The 24,087-nt window shown below is 50.7% G+C and overlaps 1 protein-coding gene across 7 annotated transcripts in view; it reads right to left on the reverse strand.

Moving 5' to 3' along the window:
* The window catches only part of ATP2B4 (ATPase plasma membrane Ca2+ transporting 4), a 97,555-nt gene extending 73,671 nt beyond the window's left edge, over positions 1–23,884 (reverse strand). For 3 of the 7 annotated variants that reach the window (XM_014830066.3, XM_014830113.3, XM_070497933.1), the window contains exon 1: positions 23,498–23,884. The gene's annotated coding sequence lies outside the window, so the exon portion shown is untranslated. Of the gene's footprint in view, positions 1–41; positions 208–23,497 lie in introns of all 7 variants that reach the window. The other 4 variants (XM_070497932.1, XM_070497934.1, XM_070497931.1 and 1 more) reach the window with 3 other exon arrangements.
* Between the last annotated feature and the right edge of the window lie 203 nt (positions 23,885–24,087).

Here is a 24,087-nt window from a genome sequence, read left to right on the forward strand (position 1 = left end):
TAATACCGCCCCCATTTTACAGAGAAGAAACTGTTAAATACCTTGTCTAGTGCCGTACAGTAAAGCAGAGCCAGAACACAAACCCAAGTTTGGCAAAGGCCACTTTTTCCCCAGCATCGCTTTGAGGGTGTCTTCCAGACGTGAGGGCTCTTTTCTCAGGGACCAGCCAGCTCTTAAAGTCCAGTGCAGTGACCAAGAGGACAGGCTCTGTGGGCAGAGAGACCCAAATCCCAGATCTACCGTCACTACCTGTTTGACCTTGGGAAAGTGAGTTAACGTGTCTGTTCTTCAGTGTTGGCATTGATAAAATGGGGACAATAATAGTAACCCCATTTAAAATATTTCACAAGATTTTGAGATAATTACATAATCAGTGTAGAAGCACTCCACGCTGCTACATAGTAAGCACTCAGATGTAATTATTGTGGTTCTGATTCAATGCTGTCAATCAGCCCATTTCACCTGTTGGATCTGGAGCCAGCAGGGGCCTGCTCGCCAGTCGGAAGGTGAGTGGGTGACACTGCAGCGTTTCCCCTGCTTCCGCATAAGGAAGAAATGAACACCGTACGGTGGGAGGACGTAAGTTCATCTAGAGCAATCTCTTTTCCAGTGTCAGAAACCCTTCTCTTCTTCCTGCTCCCTCAGAGCCTACTTATCAGCTCCTACTCTCCTATAGGACACTGGGACCTAATTTGTGATCTCTCCCACCAAAGGGACTGGCACGCATTCTCACAATCGTACAACCACCCTTTGTGGGAGCTATTTTGATCCCCTCTCAACAGCTGAAGGAACTCAGGCCCAAAGTCCTACAGTGACTTAGTGGTCAAGCCGGGGCAGGAACCCAGGTCTGCCTCAATCCAAAGCTCACATTCTCAGCTATTCGATGACGCTTCTGCATTAGAGAAGAGAGGGAAAGCACACCGCCCGCGGACGGATTCCAAATACCTGCACTGGAATCCAAGCTCTGTGGCTGGACAAGCCCCCGCCCCATAGCATCTCCCAGCTAGTGAGCACTATTATTTGTCACGCGCTGTCTGACTGACTTTTACAGATAAGAAAACCGAGGGGCATGTTACACTTCATACCACAAGTTCCTAAGGAGAAGAGGCTCGTTTCAGGCTCACGCCCCCTGAGGCTTTTCCTTTCATCAAGCTGTTTCTCAGAGCCTCAGTCTGCTTGCCTTTAGACAGGAATCAGTACTCACTCCCATTTAATTCATCCTTCAGTAAATGAGTGCTTACTAAGCTCTAGACCTTGTTTTAAGAACAGAAATAGAGTAATAATAGAAACTATAAATTTTAATGCCTACTTTGTGCCTGGCACTCTTACATACACTACATGAAATTATGAAAATTAATGAATCAAAATAACATGGTAGCTACTCAATAAATGGTAATAGTTACTAGTTTCTTCTATCTCACAGCCTTAACAGTTTTTAACTGCCACATTTCCTACCGTCTTCATTCGTTTTTCCCTTTTCTTTCTATTTTCTTCCCCTCTACTAGTTTGGAAGTTACATTATTCCTGGTTTTTTAGTGTTAGCCTAGAAATCTTAACATGTATATTTAACTTAAAAATTTCTGATAATCACTATCTGTAACCTCTTCCCAAACAATGCGAGGACCTTAAAACTCTTAGACCCCAATTACTCACCTTCCATTTGCATGCCATTGTTACTGGGGATTTTATTCATGCTTCATTGTATCCCTCTAAATTAGACATTGCTGTCTTTCTTTTCCCTGCCATCAATATTCAGATTTAGTGCCACGTTCACAATTTCCTTTACTCATCATTCCTTCTTGAATTTCAGACCTTACTTTTAGGTACTTTTTTTCGTCTTGAACTATTTTCTTTCAACGTTGCCTTAGTGGAGGGCCTACAGGTAGAAACTGCTGCCTTCGTGTGTCTGCAAAGGGCTCTCCTCCGCTCTCCCGCGTGGAGGCGTTTGCTGCCCCGGAGCCAGGCCGGCGGCAACTAGCTCAGCGCTTTGAAGATATTCCACTGTCTTCTGGCTTTTATTGTTGAGGTTGAGAAATCAGTTGTCCCTCTAATTCTCAGTCCCTTGAAGGCCATTCACCCCTTGGGTTTACTTTAAAATTACTTATCCTTGGTGTTTTCTAGTTTCATTATGGTGTGTCTAGTGTGAATTTAATTTATCACTCTTGGGATTCCTTAGGCCTCATAAATAGAACGATCGCACTTCATCAGTTCTTGACCATTGCTTCTTCAAACATTGTCATACTCCTAGTCTCTCTATTATCTCCTTCTGGAGCATTAATTAAGTGTATATTTGGATCTTTTTACTCTATTCCGGGGGTGGGCAAACTATAACACATGGGCCAAAACTGGCCTGCTGCCTTTTTTTGTAAATAAAGTTTTACTGGCACACAGCTGCACCCCTTCACTTATATACTATCTACGGCTGCTTTCACACCACAATGACAGAATTGAGTAGTTATGACAGAGACCATATGGGCCACAAAGCCTAAAATATTTACTATCTGGCCTTTTACAGCAAAAGTTTGCCAATCCCTGCTCTATTTTCTACGCCTCTAAACTTCTTCCACATGTTCCATCTCATCTCTTCCATCTTCCATTTTCTACGTAATTTCTTCAGAAATATCTTTCAATTTACTAATTTTATCTTCAGCTGTAATATACTATTTTAACCTATTCATTGAATTTTTAATTTCCTTTATTGTATTCCTCATTTCTAGAAGATCTCTTTGGATATCTGCCTGCTCAATTGAGTTTCATTTCCCTTCATCATTCTTTAATATCTTCTTATTTCTGTTAACATATGAACATATTTTTTTATTTTCTAGATCCAATAACTCCAACGTCTGCAGTTTTGGGGATCTGATCTGCAGAGTGTTATTTCTGTAGCTCAACTTCACTGGCAATCAGGGAAATGCAAATCAAGAACACAGCGATATTATTTACACCATTCAGCTGGCAAAAATTAAAAAGTCTGATGTTACCAAATACTTGAGAGGAGGGGATCAACAGCATCTCTTACACGTCACTGGCGGGAGCAAAACTACTACAAATGTACTGGGAAACCACCTGTCATTACCTTGTAAAGTTGAATGTTCACAGACCAAGATCTAGCAAGTGTCTTCTGAGATCTATACCCAGGAGAGATTTGCCCATGAGACTGAGCAGGAATATTTGTGGTAGTACTGTTCATAATGGTGAAGAATGGTGACGTCTCCCCCAGTGGAATATTATATAGCAACAGAAGTGAATGAACTACATTTGCATTCAACAAGGATGAGTCTTAGTATTATATCAAATGAAAATAAGCAAGTCCCAGAAGACTGTACATAGTACATATTCTTAATAAAGAATATAAAGCAAAACTAAATACGTGTTTAGGCATAGGTATGTTTAGCAAGGGGATGGTAGACACAAAATTCAGGCTAGAGATTGTGATGGGTGATGAGGTGGGGGCACAGGGATAGAAAAGACACAATGGTTGATGCAAGTTATGGTAGTGATCTCGTGTTTGGCTTGGGTGGTGGGTTCAGAGATCTTCATTAGGTTTTTAAAATACATAAATAACCTATATAAATAAGCAAGAAAAGAGAGACATGCATAAACCAGTGAAAAAAGTATCATAAACCATGGATTTTAATTCATCCAATTTTTTGCACCTGAGAAATAAAGAAAAAGGAAGAGAGCTAGAAATGAGAGGAAAAGAAAGGAAAATAGGTTTCCACTATGTCTGCCAGCAACATTTATTAATCTGCATGATCAAAGATAGCCATGGATCTACCAAAAACTAGGGAGACCCTTTAAGATGAGAACTTCTGTTGTCAATTTCATGGTATAAAACTGTCATTTGACAACAGAGCCAATATATTGCATTTGGCCATACTAGCCTAATAAGAAAGTATCAATCAGGGGCCAGCCGGAGGCCAGTGGTTAAGCTCGCGAGCTCTGCTTCGCAGGCCTGGGGTTTGGCCTCTTGGATCCTGGGCACTGACAGGGCACCGCTCATCAGACCATGCTGAGGCGGCGTCCCACACGCCACAACTAGAAGGACCTGCGACTAAAATATACAACTATGTACTAGGGGGCTTTGGGGAGAAGAAGGGAAAAAAAGAAAATACCAATCAATTTAGAAATTCAGATTTTCTTGGGCGGGGGGAGTAAAAAGAAGCAGGGCAGAGGGTCCATCTGCATTATTCCTCTAGGCACCAGCCAGCCAGAAGCGGGGAGCGCCACAGAAGGCAGGCGGGAGGGAGAGGCTGGCAGTGACCTGGTCTCCTGCTTGGCGGGGGTGGGGAGGAGGCATTCATTTCAAATCAGAGAAAGACCCGAGGCACTGGCAAGTGGGGGCCAGGCCTAAGGCTCCTCCTGGATCCAAAGTAAAACAGCTTAGAGAGAACCCAAAGCCCTTTCCGCTGAGACTTCCTGGGTCCCACAGCTGACGGCGGCCCCACCCAGGCACGAGCCGGGCCGCCCCCCAGGGCTGCAGCGGTGACTCAGCGCCTCTGCCCGACCCGCGCCCCGGCCCCCCGCGCCCCACGCCCGGGAGGATCCCCGCCCTTCACCCGCCTCCCTGACGTGTCTGCGGTTTCGGTGGCTCAGCCGACTTCCCAGCAGTTTCCTCCAGAAAGCCCTGTCCCTGAGCTGCCAGGGCCGCTGTGAACGGGGCCCCGAGCTTCAGAGGTGTTGACCGTCAGTGGAGGCATGAGATCAGAGAGCCCAGACAAAAATGCAGTGATTCTGGGGTGTTAGCATGAAAGACACTGTCTACAGCCCAGTGGCAGGGAAGGCTGGTAAGTCGGAGATGCTTGAACACAGGCTATTAAAGTTTATACAGAGCGAATGATCTCATTGGTCCTCACTCAGCAACACTGGGATGACAGAAAGGTAAACCGGAGCCACCCCTCACCCGCCGTGGGGACCCTGAGCCCCAGAGCAGGGAGTGTGGCCTGGACAGGGTGCAAACGGGACAACGTGGTTTCCTTGGCCTCAGGTTTTCTGTATGACAGGGTGACTTACAGCCCCCCCAGTTTGGACAGAACAGGATTCTCAGGCTTCTGGTGTCAGACAGACACGGCTCATCCCAGCATCCTCGGGAACCCCTCTGAGCTCTAACAAGGTCCTCTCGCACATGTATAGTGCTTTCAGCTTCTCAAAACACTTCTACTTAGATGCCATACTTTCCCCCTAGATTGTCATACGGATCCTCTGTGGTTGGAAACAAATGAGGAAACTGAGGCTCAGCGGTTAAGGGACTTGCTCAAGGTCACACTGCCAGCTGGTGGCATGGTCACGAGTGGAACTCAGTTAAGGGCTCTTTTTAGCACCTCGAGAGTCCCGGATTCTTCACCCTCTTTGAGCAAGTAATTCACACTTGCTGGGGCTCACCCTTCCATCTGCGGCATGGAGAGCCTGCCGACCCAAGAAAGAGGGTTCGAGCTTTACGAGAGCTGGAGACAAGGCCTTCCAAACCTCCAAGGAGTGGGGTGAGGAGTAGGGGCTTTCATCCAAGAATCTTCATAAGTCATCTGCATATTTGTAGGGACTCCATGGTGTACAAAGCACTTTCACATCCATCGCCCCTTGTGGTTCTTGTAATAACCCTGTAAGGTACTCAGGATTATATTATCTGATATTTCAAGGAGAATGAACGGCTGCAGTTTAGCAATTAAGTGACACAGGCCATGATAACACCCTTTCTCTTCCTGTGCTGTTGCAGGAGGCTCTGGGTAACCAGAGTAATAATGAAGATGCCTCTGTATTCATAACGGAAACCCAAAGCATCTCTCTCCATTATTTTCATCTACCTCCATAAGATGGCCTAGGAAGGGGGAAGGGGCAGGGGTGACACCTCCCTGTGGGCCAGGGGACAGACTATGGGCATAGAGTGGTGGAAGGCTTCCCCAGAGTCACACAGCCAAGTGGTACAACACGTGGATGAACCCGAAACTTCACGTCCCAGCCCTAAGCCTGCACTGAGCACGTGCCAACATTCTTTAGACAAGCCTCTATCTGCCATGGAGGCCACCAGGACTCTCTGTCACTCTTTTTTTGTGTGTTTGTTATTTATGACATTTAATAAAGGAATTTTCATTTTAACTCAAAAACAAAAACAAACAAATAAGAAAGCATTTCTATCCCTTATAGCAATTTTTTTTTTACAGTTTTTAATGTTAACTCTAATCTACTACTACTTATTAGATGATTTTATTCTTCCTGGAACACTATTTCACTTCTTTGTCACTCCTAAACTTATACGAGCTGGTTGGCACAACCTCCGAGAGGCTGGCGCCTCAGGTTGTCACCCCCAAGCACCCTGACCCCCGGGGCGGGGGGGGGGGGGGCATCACCTACGGTGAGCCCGGGACCCTCTGTCTGGCACGCACGCTAGCCCTGTCTGCCTCAGCCCTTCGTCTGCCCGACTATCTTCAGGGTAGTGACAACCTTCCTTCCCTCTGCCCCTTCCTGCTCTATTATTGGATGAGTGAAAAAAAGTTTCTTTTCTTTTAAAATACAGCCCAAGATAAAATATACTCAGCTCCTTTCCCACCATACTATTTCAGAGAACAAAGGTGGAGAGTGTAAGGCTGGCGTGCGAGCACAGACCCGGCAGGAGGAGCGGCCTCTCTGCCATTAAGGAGTAATCCCCACAGGTTTATAGGGGCTTGACGCGGAGGGCTCCACATCTTCTTCCAGAAGGCTTGACCCGAGCCGAGCCTGTGTAAACGTCACCTTGCAAGCCCAGTCGGCCTGCACCTCACGTGGGATGGAGACACAGAGGGAGGGAGGAAGTTCTCAAATCAAGTCCAGAGTCCTGAGCTTCCCCGCCATCTCTGCATCTCAGGGTCCCACGACTGCGCCGGCCCCGGCTGACTCCAGACTACCCGCTCTCAGGGCCAAGTCTGTGGGCACCAGTTTCTTTATTTCATTCTAAAATCACACTGAACTTTTGCCTCTAGTGGCCTGCTATTAATGGATTCCATGGACCACGTTTGGGACTGACTTGTGGCCAATTCCTTAGGATGTAGTTTTCCTGATGATATCGTACTGGGTAGGAAAAAATTTGCATTAAAAACCTGATATGCAACGTATTCCCAATTTTGTTAAAAAAACATGTATACTCACCCACATATATAAATGAATAAAAGAAAGTGCACCAAAATGTTAACAGTGATCTCTAGATTTATGGAAGTCTTACTTATTAATTTATGCTTTTCTGCATTTTCCAAACTTTCTAGAATGATCTTGTACGGAAGCAGCACAGAGCTCAGACTCTGGAGTTCAAGAGGCATGGTTTGAATTCCACGTCCCCCACTTAGTAGCTGTGGGACCTTGGATAAAATATTTTCTCTCTCTCAGCCTGCTTCTTCTCTGGAAAAAGAGAATAGGAAGGACAACCTCCTCACAGAGTTGTCCCGAGGAGGAACTGAGGCCTGCGATTTCGGCATCTGGCGTGGTACCTGATAGACAGTAAGTGCTCAGTAAATGCTAGACACTTTTTTTTTAACCATGTTTTTTGTTTTAAAGATTTTATTTTTCATTTTTCTCCCCAAAGTCCCCAGGTACACAGTTGTGTATTTTTAGTTGTGGGTCCTTCTAGCTGTGGCATGTGGGACGCCGCCTCAACGTGGCCTGATGAACGGTGCCACGTCCGTGCCCAGAATCCGAACTGGCGAAACTCTGGGCCGCCAAAGCGAGAGCACGAATTTAACCACTTGGCCACGGGACCAGCCCCGGCTAGACACATTTAAGTATTACTTTTATACTCAGGGAGGAAAGTAAATAATCTTAAAAAAATAAAGAATCACTTTGCTCAAAATCTACCATTTGGATTAAAGGAGACGGAAAACAGTGCAAGGCCCCTGAACGTGCGAAGTCTCTGAAAGTGAGTGGGGCAAAAAGAGTCACAATGTAAACGGGAGTTCAGACATGTCGATGTCCATAGGAGAAGAGAAATATTCAGGAGGAAGGGTGTCAAATGAAGAGTGATGACGTGAGGAATGCAAGGCTGAGGAAAGAAAATACAGATGCTTTTAGAAGGAAGAAAACCATATAAGACTAGATCAGGCCACAGAATAACTGATCGAGCTGTAAGCAACAGGCTCAAGAAAGCACACAAACCAGGAAGTACAAAGAAAAGATTCTGCAGGCAGGTAACGGGATGCCCCACCTGGTCAAGGCAGCAGAGAGGCAGAGCCGCCCAGGGCTCAGGCAGGCTGACCGAGGAGAGGAGGGTGCAGCAACCCCGGCTTACACTGGGCATGAGTCAGCTCCCAGTCAGACGCGGGATGTGGGCTCTGCGCCTTCCCGGGGAGCTCTGCAGCGCAGCTGTTCACATAACAGGTGCGTGAGCCCGGCTGAGCGAGGGAACAGGAGCCCGTGCACTTCACTGATCTGAATAGAGCTGGATTCTGGGCTGCCTTACATTGTACTTAAGCGGTTTGGCCTTCCAACGGTCTGTTTTGTGCCAGACACTATTGAAGGTTGGATAACAGAACAAGTGACAAGGGAATTCCCACCATTGCCAAGGTTCTGAAATGGAGCCCCAGCCCTCTTCCCCTCCTCGAAGTAGGGGCCACAAAGAGTTATGCCGAGGAGGCCCCAGGAGCCACCCAAGCTCCCTGCGCAGGTCTGAGGAGGGGGAGCTGGGGCGGGGACTGCTTCCTCAGACAAGGGCTCAGCAATTCCGGGAGGCCAAGGCCCTGAGCAAAGTCTCCTGCGGCACTGGCCACCGTTTCTTTTCACACCCCAGTCACCAACTTCCCAGGAAGATCCCCTAGCCTGTCCACATAAGCCCACCTGAGCAAGAGAACTCTTCCCAGGGCTGTCACCCCATCCTAGGGGCCCTCACCTCCACTATTAGGAGTCTCCTTTTCCCCATTCTAAGTTTGCAAATTCAATTCAAATGCCTATAGGGTCCAGGCGGGCACAAAAATGAGCGAAGCAGGCTGAGCATCAGGCAACAGGGAGGGGAGGAGACTGTGGCAACCTACAAGTACACATTTGTCTGGACCGGGCAGCAGTGACTCAGCTCCTGCTAACTGCCGCCATGGAGAAAACGGAGGCCAATACTGTCAGAGCTTCCGATGTTTGAGAAGAAGCAAGAAATCTGGATTTCTATGTGAAATCTTATTTTTAAATTTTGGTAACCAACTATAATTAATCTGCAGGGTTGTCTGGGTAGGAGGCGGCAAAGAATTTGCGAGTTGAAACGTCCTTGAAGTCTATTTAGGCCAAACTATTCGTTTTACGCATGAACAAATGGAAGCCCAGAAAGATTCAGTGATTTCCCAACAGCCATAGAGTAACCTAAATGGTTCAAGTCCCGGGTCTCCCAACTTTTAACCCAGAACGCGTTCCTCTAGACCACCCTGCCCGTCATTAAGTGGCCTCTGCAATTACTCAGGCACGAGATGGTGAAGCACTGAACAGGGACGGGGACCCTGGAAGGAAGAAGGTCAGTTTCGCTGTGATCTTGACCCTAAAGAATAATTTCTATTTGTTTATTCGGTTATCCATCCATCCACCCAATGTTTATGGACGATCATTCTATGAGCCAAGGGCTGTGCTAAACCCTGGGTATACAGAGGTGGCCAAGGCATCACTCCTCCTTCCAAGCAGCTCACAGGCTGTGAGTGGGCTCAGCTGATGCTGCAGCCAGAACCAACAAGGTGACGCATCCCGGCAACCACGCCGCCGCAGGCCTGCTCATGGGAACTCTCAGCCAATGTTCACACCCTCCCTTCCTCTGAAAGCATCTCCCATCACTGGATGCCATCCCTGAGAAGCTGGGAAGAGGCTGGAGAATCTCCCCTACTCAAAGAGAGCCTGAGCACTTAAGTGATCCACAGGAAGCAGGAATAAGGACTGGGACCCAACCCAGACTCTCAAGGCCGAGTCCCTTCCAGCTCCGAGAGGGCAAGTGCCGGCTCAGGCATTGCCTTGTCCAAGCGGCCACTTGATACCAGCTTAAGTTGCTGTGTGGTATGTGCTGGGGAGGGAAGAGGAGAGCCCAGACTGGGACCCCCCTGCCTGTTTATCAAGTGGCCTGCTCAATTCCAGTGGCAGCTGGCAGCTGATCTGGGTGACCAAATAGTGATGGCATCCTTGGGCCACAGCGTCCGCGAGCAAGGAGAGCATCATCACTCAGTCTGGCTCCCTCCATCAACAAGAGATTCCCAGCACTGGCTCTTCCCACACGGCACCCGGGAGGGGGGGTGGGCAGGGCAGGGGCAGGCCGGGGGGCTGCAGCGCTCCGCCTGCCGCTCCGCCTTGTTTCGCCAGGACTCTTGTGTAAACATCAAGCACAGTCCTATAGCTGGCACCCAGAGGGTGACCCGTTGTGTGGAAACGATGGAGCCCCTGCAGCTCTTGGGTGGAGAGGTGCAAGGGGCTGGGGCCTCTGGGCCTTTCAGTTCTTGCGGGATAATGGGCCATGACTCCTTTGTAAATGTGCTGAGCCCAAAGGTGAGCAGGGAACGGGGGGCTGGCTTGTGCCAGGATTCACAGAAGGAAGAAGGGAGACATGCAGGGATGGAAGAGGAAAAATTAAAATACAGTGAGCATCTACTAGGGGCCAGGCCCTTGGAATGTGAGAAAATTGAGTCTGGGAGGTTAAATAATTTGTCCATGGTCACACGGCTGGCCAGGCAGACTTGAACCCAGTTCCATGTGACTCTCCCAAATCTATGCTCTTACATAATACTATGCTGCTGGGACCGGGAAGGCCGACTGGGTGCCAGAGGACACCAGCATCAGTGGAGAGAAAGGCCTGGAAAAGATTCAGGATTTGGAAACTCTGACCCCTGGGGCTGAAAATGCAGTGGAAATTAGTGTTCTTTTCTCTAGTGATGATGGAAGACCTCAGCATCCTATTTCCTAGTCTCATTAAGTGGATTTTCCCAGTGTTAGGAAATCTTCACCTGCTCCCCTCCCAGGGCTGAGCGCCTTAGGTCAGAGGGACATACAGGAAACAGAGGGATCTGGGGCCATCCTTGAGATTCCTCCACATTGACGGACTGTTCCTAATGTCCCCCATCAAAGTAGACTGTGGGAGTTGAGTAGGGACCAGAGGCACACCCAGAGCGTTACCCCAACTTATTTCAGTGGTCCGTTTTCCAAACTTACAATATCACCCCTTTTCCTCTGACCATGGGAAGCCCAGGACTGCAGACAACACCAAGCTAAATCTACTCAAACAATTTTTTATTAAGTACTTACTATATGCCAGGTACTATTCTAGGTGCTTGGGATACATGAGTGATCAGAAAGACTAAAATCCTTGCCCTGTGGGGCGTACAGTCCAGCAGAATCAAAGTAAAAGTCTCTTTGTTTGTGAGGTAGTGTTGGTTAGCAGAAGGGGCATGGGTCCTGGCGTCAGACAGGCCTGGGCAAGCACTAGGCACCAGACGCCCGGGCCAGCTACGTAACTCACAGTGTTAGCTTTCTTATTTGTAAAATAAGGACAATGACATGTTGTACGGGTTAAAGATAATGTATGAAAAAGGCCTGGCATATAGCAGGATCCAAAAATGGTACTCATTTTTTCCAGGCCCACCTGAACCGGCAGATTCTGGGGCGACCACATGCCCCCTTCTTTAGGGCTGCAACCAGGACAACATCTCCAGGATGTCTTTGAGACAGTTTGGTGTAGCGAAGAGCACACCTGGGTTTGAAGCCACGTAAAGTTAAGGACTTTCCCTCCAGAAACATCTGCTCCCACCCACAGCCCCTGGTGGAGGGACAGTCCTGTCTGCTTCATCCCCACTCCCCTCCAGCAGGCCACAGACAATGAGCAGGGGTGGACACTGGACCTGGAATCAGCATCTCTGATATGTGGACTGAGAGACTGGGTTAACTTACTTTGGAGAGCCCAGCGGGAAGGTCATACAGATCTGATCTGCGGCCTGGCTAACCACAATGGGTGTTGCACGTGGACGAGGGAGCAGAGAAGAGATGCTCCCGGTCAGAGAGAAGGCACAGTCCACACAGGGGTGACACTCCTCCACCGAGTTCTGTGATATTTCTCTGTACCCTTTAAGTAAAGCCCTCCTTCACTTCTGCTTCCTTGAGTGGGTTTCTCTTCTTGCAGTCAGATGATCTCTAAGACAAACCCTGTACCTGCCTCAGAAGGTGGTTGTTGTGACATATTTGAAAGCAGCTGGCACTTAGTCGACATTCAATAAATGCTTTCGAATCTCTCTGTGTTCTTGTCAACCAACCAGTCACTCAGCAATGGGAAGAGGAAATCCATACACGGGCTAGCCTAGGGTCGCGCCTCAGCTTATGTTTTACATAGATCTTTACTAGTCTGTAAAATGAAGACAATATTGACTTTTTTGTCTGCTAGGAATACTAAATGAGATAATCCAAGTTTAATATCTAGCACATAATGAATGTTAGCTTGGACTATTACTTCTGTTGTTATCATTATTTAAGATGCAGCAAGTGTTGTTTTTGGTCTTGATCTAGGCAAGGAGCGGGGACACAGCAAGCAGGATTCTGGACTGGACAGTAAGAGGACAGAGAAGGATGTGCTGGGGATGAGGTCGAGAGGCTGGGCAGGAGAGAGAAGGGCCTGAAATGGGAAGGGGCACTGGAACAACAAGCCTCATGTATTTCTAGCACTTGAGTGTTTATGGGATGCTTTCGGCTACCACATCTCATTTGTCCAACACAACACTCTACAGGTGGACGAAGAATGGTGGTATTATACACGCTGTACAGATGGGAAAACTGAGGCTTGAGAAAGATGTGTATAGTATCTACCATTATCTACCAAATCCACTCTTTGATCCTGGAATACCACGCTGCCTCTGGAAAGTAGGGTGGTGGGGCGAAAGGAGAAGTAAGGATCAGAGGAGAAACCAGAGGGTTTCTCTGGAAGTTTATTTTTTCATTCCAAGATTCCACTCAGATCCCTTCTGGGCATCCCAGCAACAAAATGTGTCTGCCCCATCAGACTCAGAGGCTCCAGAACGTGCGCATGGGGCTGCAAAGTCAGACAACACTGGGGTGCCAGCCCAAGGGCTGGATATACCAGGAGGGACGAACACCTCGCTTCAGCACCAGGCCCTGGCCCAAGAGAAGGATTCCTCTGGCAAAGGACAAGGGCAATCCTCCACCATCAGGCCACAGTCTATTGGTAACACAGCGGTTGCCCTGCGGTGGTCTCCAAGGCCCCATGCAGCTCAGTCGAGTATGGAGTCTAGGTCTTATCCTCCTGAAGTCAGGGATTAAAGGTCCTCCAGAGACACAAATACGAGTTCTCTGGGACACTGCCACCATCAGGGCTTTCCGCGGGCCCCAGGCTCAGCACACTTGTCCTTGAGCTGCAAGCTGACGATTCTGAGCCACTCCCTGCCTCCTGGACACCACTACTCCCGACATCCTAACACAGTGCCTGGCACACAGTTTGTGCTCAGCTCAGGTTTGCTGAACGAACAAATGAGTAAGTGAACAAGCAAATGAATGACAGATTGGCTCTGGCAATAACATCAGCCTGTGCTGTCCCCTTACAGCGGCTCCACCCTGCTAACTCTTAGCCCCCAAAATCAGAACTTTGCAGCCAAGCTGGCTTAGTCAGCTGCAGAGGAAGACGTGAAGGTCAGAATGCTTCCCCTCCACACTTCCTCTGACTTCTCAGAGGGGCCACACCCAGGGCAAAGGGCCGGGCCAGGGATGCCCAGGCAGGAGGGAGGCTCTGCCCACCCCTTTCCAGGGCTTCTGCTTCCCCTCTCTAGTGCTGTGTTTCTCCTAGCTCAAGGCCCACCATCCGGGAGGAGCTGTGGAAAGAACCAAGAGGAGAAACTCAGCTCCAGCGGGAGCCAAGCAGTGATGAGGGTGGTGGCAGGGCGCTCCTGCGCACTCTCTCCAGTGCTAACGCCCTTCACTGTTAATAGCAGGAGAGATGGTAACAATCACGGCACAAGGCTTTGGTGGCTTCCAGCATCTTTCTGCCAAAGTGCTTCTAGCACATGCCTCCCCATGCCACACACCATCCTTGGAGGGGCTGGAATGGTTCTTGTTATGTGGGTAGAGAAACTGGGTACCAAGGAGGTTTGGTGTTGATCTGGGTCACACAATGACGCACTGATGGGGTCAGGGGCCCAGTCACAGACTTGGAATGGGGAGGACTGGGCTCTAGCTATGGCTCAGCCTGAAACTGCCAAACTATAGTAATACGCCACTTAACGACGGGGAGACATTCTGAGAAAAGTGTTGTCAGGCAATTTCGTCGGTGTGCAAGCATCCCAGAGCGCACTTATACAAACCTAGATGGTGTAGCCTACTACACACCTAGGCTGCACGGTACTAATCTTATGGAACGGCTGTCATATGTGAGGCCCGTTGTTGCCCGACACACGGTTATGGGGTGCAGGACTGTGGTCTGGCGTCTTTGAGGGAGTCTCTAGGTTTCAGTTTTCTCACTTGTGAAAGAGGGAAATTAGACCAGTTTTCCAACTCCATCCATCTCAAATGCTCCAGCTCAGGAAAAGGAGCTCCCTCCAGCCCTAAGCCTGGTGGCTGAGCTCTCCTGCACCAAGGTCAGAAAGCCCTGGAAGTTTGGATGCCAGCTGTGCCTGTCCTAGCACCCTAACAGAGGTCCTATGGGTGCCCCCTACAAAGAAGGCTGTGGTACAGATAGCAGGGAGGAAACATCAAAAATCTTCCTAATGGTCCATGAGCACCAGGAAAGCAGGTGGGCAGCAGAATGCTGCTAGGGCGATGCCATCCTGCCAGCGACACTGGTGCCGGCTCAGACAAAGGCTGGAGGCATTGCAGAAGGCGATGGGGGCAGCCTCCCTTACCTAGCAGAGCATCTGACTCTCCGTGATGCGCAGTGTCCTCAGCTGGATGCAGCAGCACAGCCGTTCCCACCTCCTCCACCCTCTGCTCCATCAAACCCCCACCCCATCAAATCCCCCATCCTCCCCTCCATCAAATCCCCCATCCTCCCCTCCATCAAATCCCCCATCCTCCCCTCCATCAAATCCCCCATCCTCCCCTCCATCAAATCCCCCATCCTCCCCTCCATCAAATCCCCCATCCTCCCCTCCATCAAATCCCCCATCCTCCCCTCCATCAAATCCCCCATCCTCTCCTCCATCAAATCCGCCATCCTCTCCTCCATCAAATCCCCCATCCTCTCCTCCATCAAATCCCCCATACTCTCCTCCATCAAATCCCCCATACTCTCCTCCATCAAATCCCCCATCCTCTCCTCCATCAAATCTCTCCTCATTCAAATCCTATTTGGCAACCACCTCCTCCAAGAATAATTTCCAAGTGAACTCTGCCAAATTCTGGTCTCTACATTCCTACTAACACCCCTTCAGCTCCCAGCATCACTAGGTCACATCTCCCTCTGCCAGATGAGGCTTCAAATGCGTGTTTCCGCTGATGTCTGCCACTAGGAGGAGAAAGAAGAGGGTGAATATTCCTAATTCCTCCTTTCTCAGTTCCTCCATCCTCAGCTCCCATGACATGAATGAAGCAGAGCACTCAGAGCACAGGGAGAGTAGATTATCGACGGACAGCACTCTCTCCGCCCGTGGGCAGCTGCCCTGACCAGTTACCAGGAAGGCTAACGCTGGAACCTCAACCAGAGTCTGGACAACGGCTCAGCCAACGTGTCTACCTCCAGGGCCAAAAGTCTGGACTGAGACGGAGGGCAGGCTGGCCTAGCAGTGGGCAGCTTTATCCAAATTTCTCCAAACCCAATCCACAGTTCAGATGAAACCTCACCTCTCCATCCCACAGTGTTGCGGTAGTCCTTTATTTCAAAGGCCTAATAATATTAATATTAGCCTGAACCATATTAAATCGTCTTTTGTACACTGCCTTCAAAAGTGGCTGCACACTGGAGATTTCCTATGGTTGGACCCAAGAACTCTTTGGGAAATCACGTTCCCTGGGAGACGGTAAACTCCCTGGAAGCCCGGACCTTGCCATCTCTAGCCAGTCCTTCTTGGTGTCTGGCCTAGAACGCAGCAGAATTGTGGATTTGGAAGGTGCCGAGTAGGGACTTCTGAGCTGAACTTCCAGGCAGGTGGAGATGGGAAATCTGACAACCTGCCTTACTCCCAACCTCAAGGGTGCCTGTCCACAAGACAGATCCTTTTAGGTCTCTTTGCCTCTGGCCACTCTGGGTAGAAGGACAGAACTTAGCTACAGCTAGATTCAAGGATAAAAAGACTTCGGTCTGGGCGTGGAGAGTTTTGCCCTTTGTAGAAAAGGAAGGTCTTGAATCAGAAATGCCTGTTTGTCCAGGCTTGGTTTCATTTTACAGTGGGAGAGATGAACGCCCAGAGACATCACCTGCCTCGGTCAAGGACACACAGCAGGTAAGAGCCCAGATGAGCAGTTTTCTGACTCCTAGACCTGTGCTCTTCTGGCAGGCCTGGCAGCACAGAGAACAAACTCCTGCCTGTCTGCCCCCTTCCAACTTCCTGGCTCCTGCTCTTTCAGGCTCCCGAGCAAGACAGGAGAGAAACTGACTCAAAGATCAATAGCCTGCTCCTACTCGAAGAGAGCCCTGAGTCACGCCAAGCGTGGCCCCAGGCTTTCCAGAGAGGGAAAAGAGAGGGAAGAGACAGACACACAAGAGCAGTCCAGGAAACCTGATCTCTCTCCAGAGCTAGGGCCAGGCTGCAAGGCGGGGATGGACAGCATGGTGATTTGGGTCACTGATAGGGCAGCCTGAATGCAGTGCCCACCCAGGCGAAGCCTGGAAGGCCTTGCTTAGCCCAGGTACGAAGGCTCAGGGCGGGCATGGCCAGGTTCTTTCAGAATCACCTAATTCAAGAATTCAGAAGGGATGTGAAAGGTTGGTCAGAAACAACCTCTGGGCTCTTGTGGATTTCTCCTCTTACATCCTGGGACCCTTCCTCAAAAGGCAGGTGGGTGATTCTGGAAGCCCTCAGTCCCTAGGCTTCCTCAGCTGGCCTATGGCATGGTGGGAAAATGCCTGCTCCTTACCTGTTGCCCCTGGCCAAGCTGGCCCCTGCAGAAGGAGAGGCAGCAAGGGTGAGAAGGCGGACTCCCTGCATCAGGAAGATCCCTCCAGGTGCCGTGTGGGGACCAGAGAGCTTAGAAAAGATGGTCCTGTGGGTCAGGAGTTTGGGAGATGAGTGACAAGAGTCCAGGAACCTAGGGGTCCTTCCTGGCAGTGACGTCTCTCCCAAACTTAGTATGAGGAAAAATTTCAAACCTGAAACGTTAAAAAAATTGTACAATAGACAACTCCAGACCCTTCACTCAGATTCGCCAATTGTTAACATTTTGTACAGCCTCTCTCCATGCTTACATATGTGCACACACACTTCTCTTGCTGAGCAGACACTCTGCTCCTAAATACTTCTGCATAACCTCTAAGAACATTCTCTTACAAAACCATTATCATTACCATTATCACACCTTAAAAAATTAATAATTATATGTCATCTAATACCTACATTAAAAATTTCCCAATTGTCCAGGATGTCTTTTATGGCCTTTTTTTTGACCCAAGATCCAATTAAAGTTTTTGCATTGCGTTTGGCAAAATGTCTCCTTAGTTTCTTTAAATCTAGACCGGTTTCCACCTCCCTGCCCTTCTCCCCAAACACACAATTTTACTGTTTTTTTTAATGGCATTCACTTTTTTGAAGTCTCAGTCAGTGGTCAAGTAGAATGGCTCACATGCTAGATGTGACGTTTGTCTCCTCATGATTAGATTCTGGATAAACATTTTTGCCAAGAATATAGGTGATGTGGTTGAACTTCTTACAGCACACCAAGAGAACATAACAGGGGGTTCCACTCCAGCCGGGGTTCAGTTACTTGGTTAAGGTGGTCGGTGCTGAATCCCCCACTGCAAGGACAGGTTTTCCCTTTCGTAGGGAGTGAGTGATCCGTGAGGTGAGACACTGAGACCAACCTTTCACCCAGCGGTTTACCCACTACTGGCCTAGCCTGAATCAGCTATTCTACTGGGGGCTGCCGACTGGCAAACAAAGTTCTTTATTACTTCCACATTTCGTTAGCTGGCATTTCTCTTAACAGTTTTCCCTCCCTGCCCCATTTTAACTGTCAGAATGGACTCACGGAATCTTTTATCTAATGTCTTACAATCTATTACTCTCATTCTTCTTGATGCTCACCATGTCCCAGATTTGCCCAGGGGGAGGCCCTTGAAGCCAACTCCTGTGTCCTTTCGTTCTGAGCACGTTCCAGCTTTCTGGCTTAACACGATCCACCTGTAGTTTCCCAGGCGCAGACTTCAACCGGCCATTTCTCCACGGAGCACTGCCTTCTCTCAGTGGGAAGTTGCACAAAGCACAGTCCGGGCACTAGGTGCCTCCAGAGCTCCTGGCAGCAGGGCTCCCAGGCCTTCCAGAGGACGGACCCAGGAGGCACAGCAAGAATTACCGGGTTCTGCCTCACCTTCCCCTATTTCATATTTTTGTCTCTCTCCTTCCATAGTGAAACCCTGATTTCCAGAAATATCAACACAATTACTCATTTGATGTGTCTTACAACAAACAGAAAACTGTTTCCAATTTATGACACCAATACTATGACCAAGAACATACCTACAAAGTAAAGCTCAAGATTTTTTTTGCAGTTCTTTTTAGCCTTACATTCTCCTAAAGACACAGAGTCAGGGTGTTAAACTCAACAATTACTTGAATTTAATCCTTTCTTTGTAGAGTCATTAAGTTGATACTCATTCAGGCTCGTTGTTTCTGTTGGGGTCGGCTTTAGGGTTCACTTTCTCCTTTCTTTTGGATCTAATGTAATTTGTGAATATGTAAAATATTTACCTGGTTCGAAAATCAAAACTGTCTGAAAAGGTACAATGAGTGAAGTGTCACTCCCACCCTCCCTCCCCCACCTTGTTCCCAGCCCTTTCCTCAGGTAACCATTCTAATGAACTCCTCGTTTATCCTTCCTGTGTGTGTGTGTATATTGGCAAAAAACATTCTTATTTCTCCTGCTTTCCCAAGGTGGTATACTATATGCACTCTTTTGCATCTTGCTTTTTTCACTTAATAACACATCCTAGACATCACAGCATATCAGTGTACGGGGCTTCTACTCAGTTGTCTGGCTGCACAGTTCTCTGCTGTGTGCATCTACCATTATTCATCCAACCAGCCTATTAAGAACTGGCACTGGGCAGTTCCCAATGATTCCCTTATTACAAATATGCCCTAAAGAATCACCTGAGGCATGTCTTTTTGTATTTGTGAATGTGCATTTTCTGGATAAATTCCTAGAAGGGGGACTCCTGGGTAAATGCATAGTTGTTTCGTTAGACACTGCTAACTGTTGGGATTGTACTGGTTTGCACCGCTGGCATTGATTTTGCAATCTATGTGCATCTTGCTATGAAGTGTTCTGAGCTGAGAGTTTCCCTGAGCCTACCTGAGAGTCTTAACCTTCTCCCCAATAAACACACCATCCCAAGTTCCCTCTGCCCTAGGGATCCGGCAGGAAGGCAAGAGCAAAGGACTCTCACTGATGCTACTCCAGTTCACCTTCCTGAATTGCCCCAGAGATTTCTGTACTTATTTTGGGAAACCAGAGCAGGGAGAAGACTCCAGCCAGAGAGGACCTAGAGTGAGGAGAGGTACAGAGGGGGCCCTCGCCCCTTGGCACCTATGTTCTCACCTTTCTTTCTCTCCTTTGGCCTCCCCTCTACCGCCCAACACAAATTGCCTCCAAGGCAACCCCCTTGCGCCCCGACTGGGAGCCCTTGGCTCTGGTTCTAACTGGATCCCGCCTGGTTTCCCTCCTCAACCCACGTTCACATGGGCTGAACACAGAGGACTGGCTTAAGGTGGAGGCAGAGTGGAAGGTCCCTGTCATCCGTTTTAACATGAGCAGAGGAAGTCAGTCAGTGGAACAAGAACGGCTCACACAAGGGAAAGAGGAAAGAGGAGACAAAGAGAGATGCTGGGAGAGGAAGCCGAGTACAAAACATTCCACACAAGCTTTTGGACTCCAGCCCCAGGGCCTGCTTTACTCCTCCGACAGCTCCGCAGAGAGCGGAAGGCTGTCGTCCGGGTTTGACCCGGCCCAGGTGCTCTGCTTACTTGTGGCCTTGCCCTTCTCGTCCCTCTCCTTCCCACTCTACCCACCAAATACTGACTGGGGATGACAGGAATCAGTGCCAGGCGGGGGAGCAGGGCGCCAGGCTGGGAAGGGGCCCTGCGTGAGGGCAGGCTTGGGGGGAGAGGTCAGAGGGCTGGCCTCCTCCAGGGAAGGCAGGGAGGCCCAGGGCGGGCATTCCTCTTCAAGGTCAAATCAAACACCTGCGTCAATCTGAGCGCAACATGCTTCTTAAGATCCTGGGGACCAAGAACGAACACCTTCCTTTCCTTCCTCCAAAGCCTGGTGGATCTGGAACGCTCTGGACGGGCAGGGTTTATCCACGTCTTTGGGTGCTGGGCCCAAGGCCAGGGGCAGAGGAAAAAAGAGAAAAGGGCCCACAGGAATTACTGAAAGAAGCTAAATTCTTGAATAAGAGGCAGTTGCCTGTGGAATGCTGGAATTCGTGACAGGTGGCAGCTGGGTCAATGCTGGGCTGAGCCGCCCTGGGCCCCTCTTCCTCTCAGCACCCTCCAGTCAGCAAGACTGGGGAGGAGTAAGGCCCCCAGCATCCTTGCTCAGGAAACTCCCCCTTGCCCCACACCTTACTTCTTCCAGCACTTGCACTTTGGGCAAGCTCTCACTGCTCCACTTCTGCCCCCTAACTGGGTCCTCTCATTCTGACTTTCTTCTGACATCAAAGACCATAGGGATCTGACAAATCTGACTCAGCCACTCCCTCCCACCGTTACTGTGGGAGCAGGCTTTCCATTGTGCAGAGGGGAAACCGAAGACCACAGGGCGAGTTAGCGATCAACTCAGAGGGGGTGATTCCCAGGCTCCCTCAGTGCCACTTCCTTCTTCCAACAAACACTGACCAAGCACCTCAGCATCGCAGGCGCTGTGCCGGGGCTGCGCGTCCCAGGACTAAGACAGCTGCGCTCCTTCGACTTGACCTTGAATCCAGGAGGGACAGAAGGTGGGAGAGGAAGAGGCTGAGGCTCAGCATGCAGGAAACCTCTGCTCCCCAGCCCGGAGCGCCTGCTGCACGGAGCACCCAGAGGAAGACTGAGCCGGAGGGTGGAGCCGAGCTGCCACGGGTTTGCTGGGTTGCTGCAGCGTCAATCCAGCCTGCAGCCCTAGGAAGGGCTGGCGCTGTGGGGAGATTCCCCGCCGCCCACCGCGACTCAAGGCCACAGAAGCAGAGCCTCCTGCGCTAAATAGGGACCAGCTCCTCAGGGAGAAGCCCCGTCCGAACCCACCCCTAGTCAGAGCACTGAACTAGGAAGGCCAGCTGTAGAAGTGGTGGGATTATGCGCGTCCAAGATGGGAGGGTGCCAGAGAAGAGGGAGCACCATGGTTCCCGGGGTGTACCTCGGCTGGATGGTGGCAGGGAGGAGGGGCTCCCAGGCAGGGCAAAGAAATGGGTTCCCCTCCCTCCCTACAGAACAAGGGCATGGGTGCTATCTTGGGTCCCCTGCCCACTGTGGAAGGCCTCACTCCCTCCCTGACCAGAACGCAGCGAGGGAGGAGCCGTCGGGCCTTGCGGTGCAGTCAGATCAATCACCCAGCACCTCAAAAGGAAAATTGGTTCCTACTGCTTCCCCAGCCCATTTAAGCTCTCCTCCAAGTCTTTTGCTTTCTTCTTTTCAGTTTCTAAGCTCTGGCCCTTATCGCTCCTCGAACAAAACTAGCTGGGCAGGTGCTTCCTCTCCCGGAGCCTGACCCTCCCTCCTGCCCCCATCAGGCTGCTTCAGGTCCCGGACCCACCTACCAGAGCCAGCTCCCACGCCACCACCTCCAGCCAACGAGGGAACTGGGCTCACCAGCCATCAGAGCCATCACCTCCTCCTGCCCTCCTCCTAGACCTCGCCCCACCCTATCCCTCCTGACCCCTGGGACCTCTCCATGGCCTGTCCCAGCCTAGGATGATCCTGGTCTCTTCTCTTCCCTCCATGTAAAGAGGGCCCGAAGCTGAGTGGGCTGGAGGGGGCCTCCGAATAGGAAGGGCAAGAAGGGGCAGCTCTGGGGAGTGGCTCAAGGAGGGAGTGAAGAATCTTAAGACTTCTTGCCAGACACCCCGCCCAGCGGAGGAGATGGCCCTGTAGAATGGGATTGTACTTCCCCTCCCCAGCAGAGTCAGTTGAAGGCTCGCCTATTTCTTCATCTGACATCCCCTCTACCAGGCCAGCTGGCATCCGCCGGCATCATGTCTGCAAGTGACTGTAGTCGGGCAGGAACGCCCAGGAGGGAGGTGCTTCTGGCCAAGAGAGTGCCTACTCTCTCCTGGGATGTGGCCGGCCACTCCTGCGTCCTCCACACCCAGCTGGAGAAGAGCGGTGGGTCCTTCCGTGAGATGGAGGAGTGTGTGAGGCTGGACTCGCCTGGGGAGGAGGCCAGCCGGCCTCCTCCACCCTAAGAGCGAGCCAAGGATGTTAGTGAGCTTGTGTGTGAAAGGAGAGCAGGAGGGACAATCCCAGCCTTAATTTCCAGCTCTTCAGCAAGACAACGCAGGCGCCCAAGATGCTCAGGGACCCCCCCAAGGATGCCGGGGACCAACTCCCAATTGCCAAACACTGCCTAGCCCCAGTCACCAGCCTTGACACTGCAAACTTTCCAGCGCCACCCCTTCTCCTTTCTCCCCTTTGGGACCAGAGATGTATGGGGCGGTGTCCTTAGAGACACTCATACAGTTGGCTCTTGAGCTCTGCACACACTCAAACAACAGCGGTTCAAGGGAACTCCCAGCTTTTTCCACAGCTAATTATAGACGTGAAAGTCTGAGGATGTTTTGCAAGCGGCAGAGAGAAACTGCTGAGGTTTCTCTACAAAGCCAAAGAAATTGAATTTGTCCACTCCCCTTCCCCACCCCCCCCAACTTCTCCCAGGTCCTGCCTCCACCCACCCCTAGCGCGCCCCCTCCCACTCCCCACAGCAACCCCTCCTCCTTGTTGAAAATTTCTTACTCAGTTCTTTTTTTTCCATCTCTCTTTGGGGCTTTCGAGAAAGGGAACAGACGCGGAAAATATTTTTGCAACGGTTTTCCATTCTGTGTCTCATTCCCAAGCCAAGGGGGAGGAGGAGGGCAAGAGCGGGTGGGGGGACATAAATGCTTTTTCCAAAAGCTCAGTTTGGGTGTGAAAAAAACACTCCCTCCATTTCCCTACCCCCCAAGGCCCAGGAATGACAAAAAGTAGGAAAAGAAACAGAAATCACTCGTTTGATTATATGGTTTCTCAAAACAGAGCTAGGAAAGAAACAGAGAATTTGACAAATCTGCGCCCGCGCGAGCGAGCGCACACACCCCAAACCCAGCGGCAAACAATATGCTAGGAAGAGGAAATTCATGGGGTTTAAGAAGCCGTTGAGAGGAAAGAAAGAAACAAAGTTTGCACACCGCGAGTCAATTCACTCTCCGCAAGCCTACCTCTTTCTAGCAAAGGTCCAGGCTCCGCGCGGCGCTCGCCCTGCGGGTTTCCATGGACGGAGCGAGGCAGGCGCCCGGGCCGCCCCGGCGCGGCCACCGCGCGCGAGATGCCGGCTGCGCTCTCCGCCCGTCCCGCTCCGGCCCAGTGGAAGGACCTCGCGGGGTCCCGGAAGAAAACGGGCGCAGCAGAGCTGGGCGGGGGGTCCCCGGGCTCGCTCTCCGCGGAGGGATGCGTCCCCAGGAAGTTCGCGCCCCTCCCTCGGCCCCCGCGTCGGACAGTCTCAGCGGCAGAGCTTTCTCGCGAAAATGCTCGTCATGGCAACAGCTCCAGCCGACTCGGGCGGACCCGGGCCGCCCGCCCGCGAGCCGAGCTGGGGCGCGGGGGGCGGGGCGCGAGGGGCGGGGCGCGCGGCGCGGGCGGGGCCTGGCGGGGGCCGGGCCGGCCCTCCGCTGTTAAGGTGGCCCCGCGGCGCGCTGCGGCCGCTTCCTGGTTTGTCTTAAGGGGGCCTGGGGGAGGGGGGGGAGGAATCCTCTCTGCAGGATTTCCTCCACCGTTGCTCTCACTGGCGAAGCGAAGGTAGGGTGGGGGG

Source organism: Equus asinus, chromosome 25 (genome assembly GCF_041296235.1).
Source record: "Equus asinus isolate D_3611 breed Donkey chromosome 25, EquAss-T2T_v2, whole genome shotgun sequence".
Lineage (NCBI taxonomy): Eukaryota > Metazoa > Chordata > Mammalia > Perissodactyla > Equidae > Equus > Equus asinus.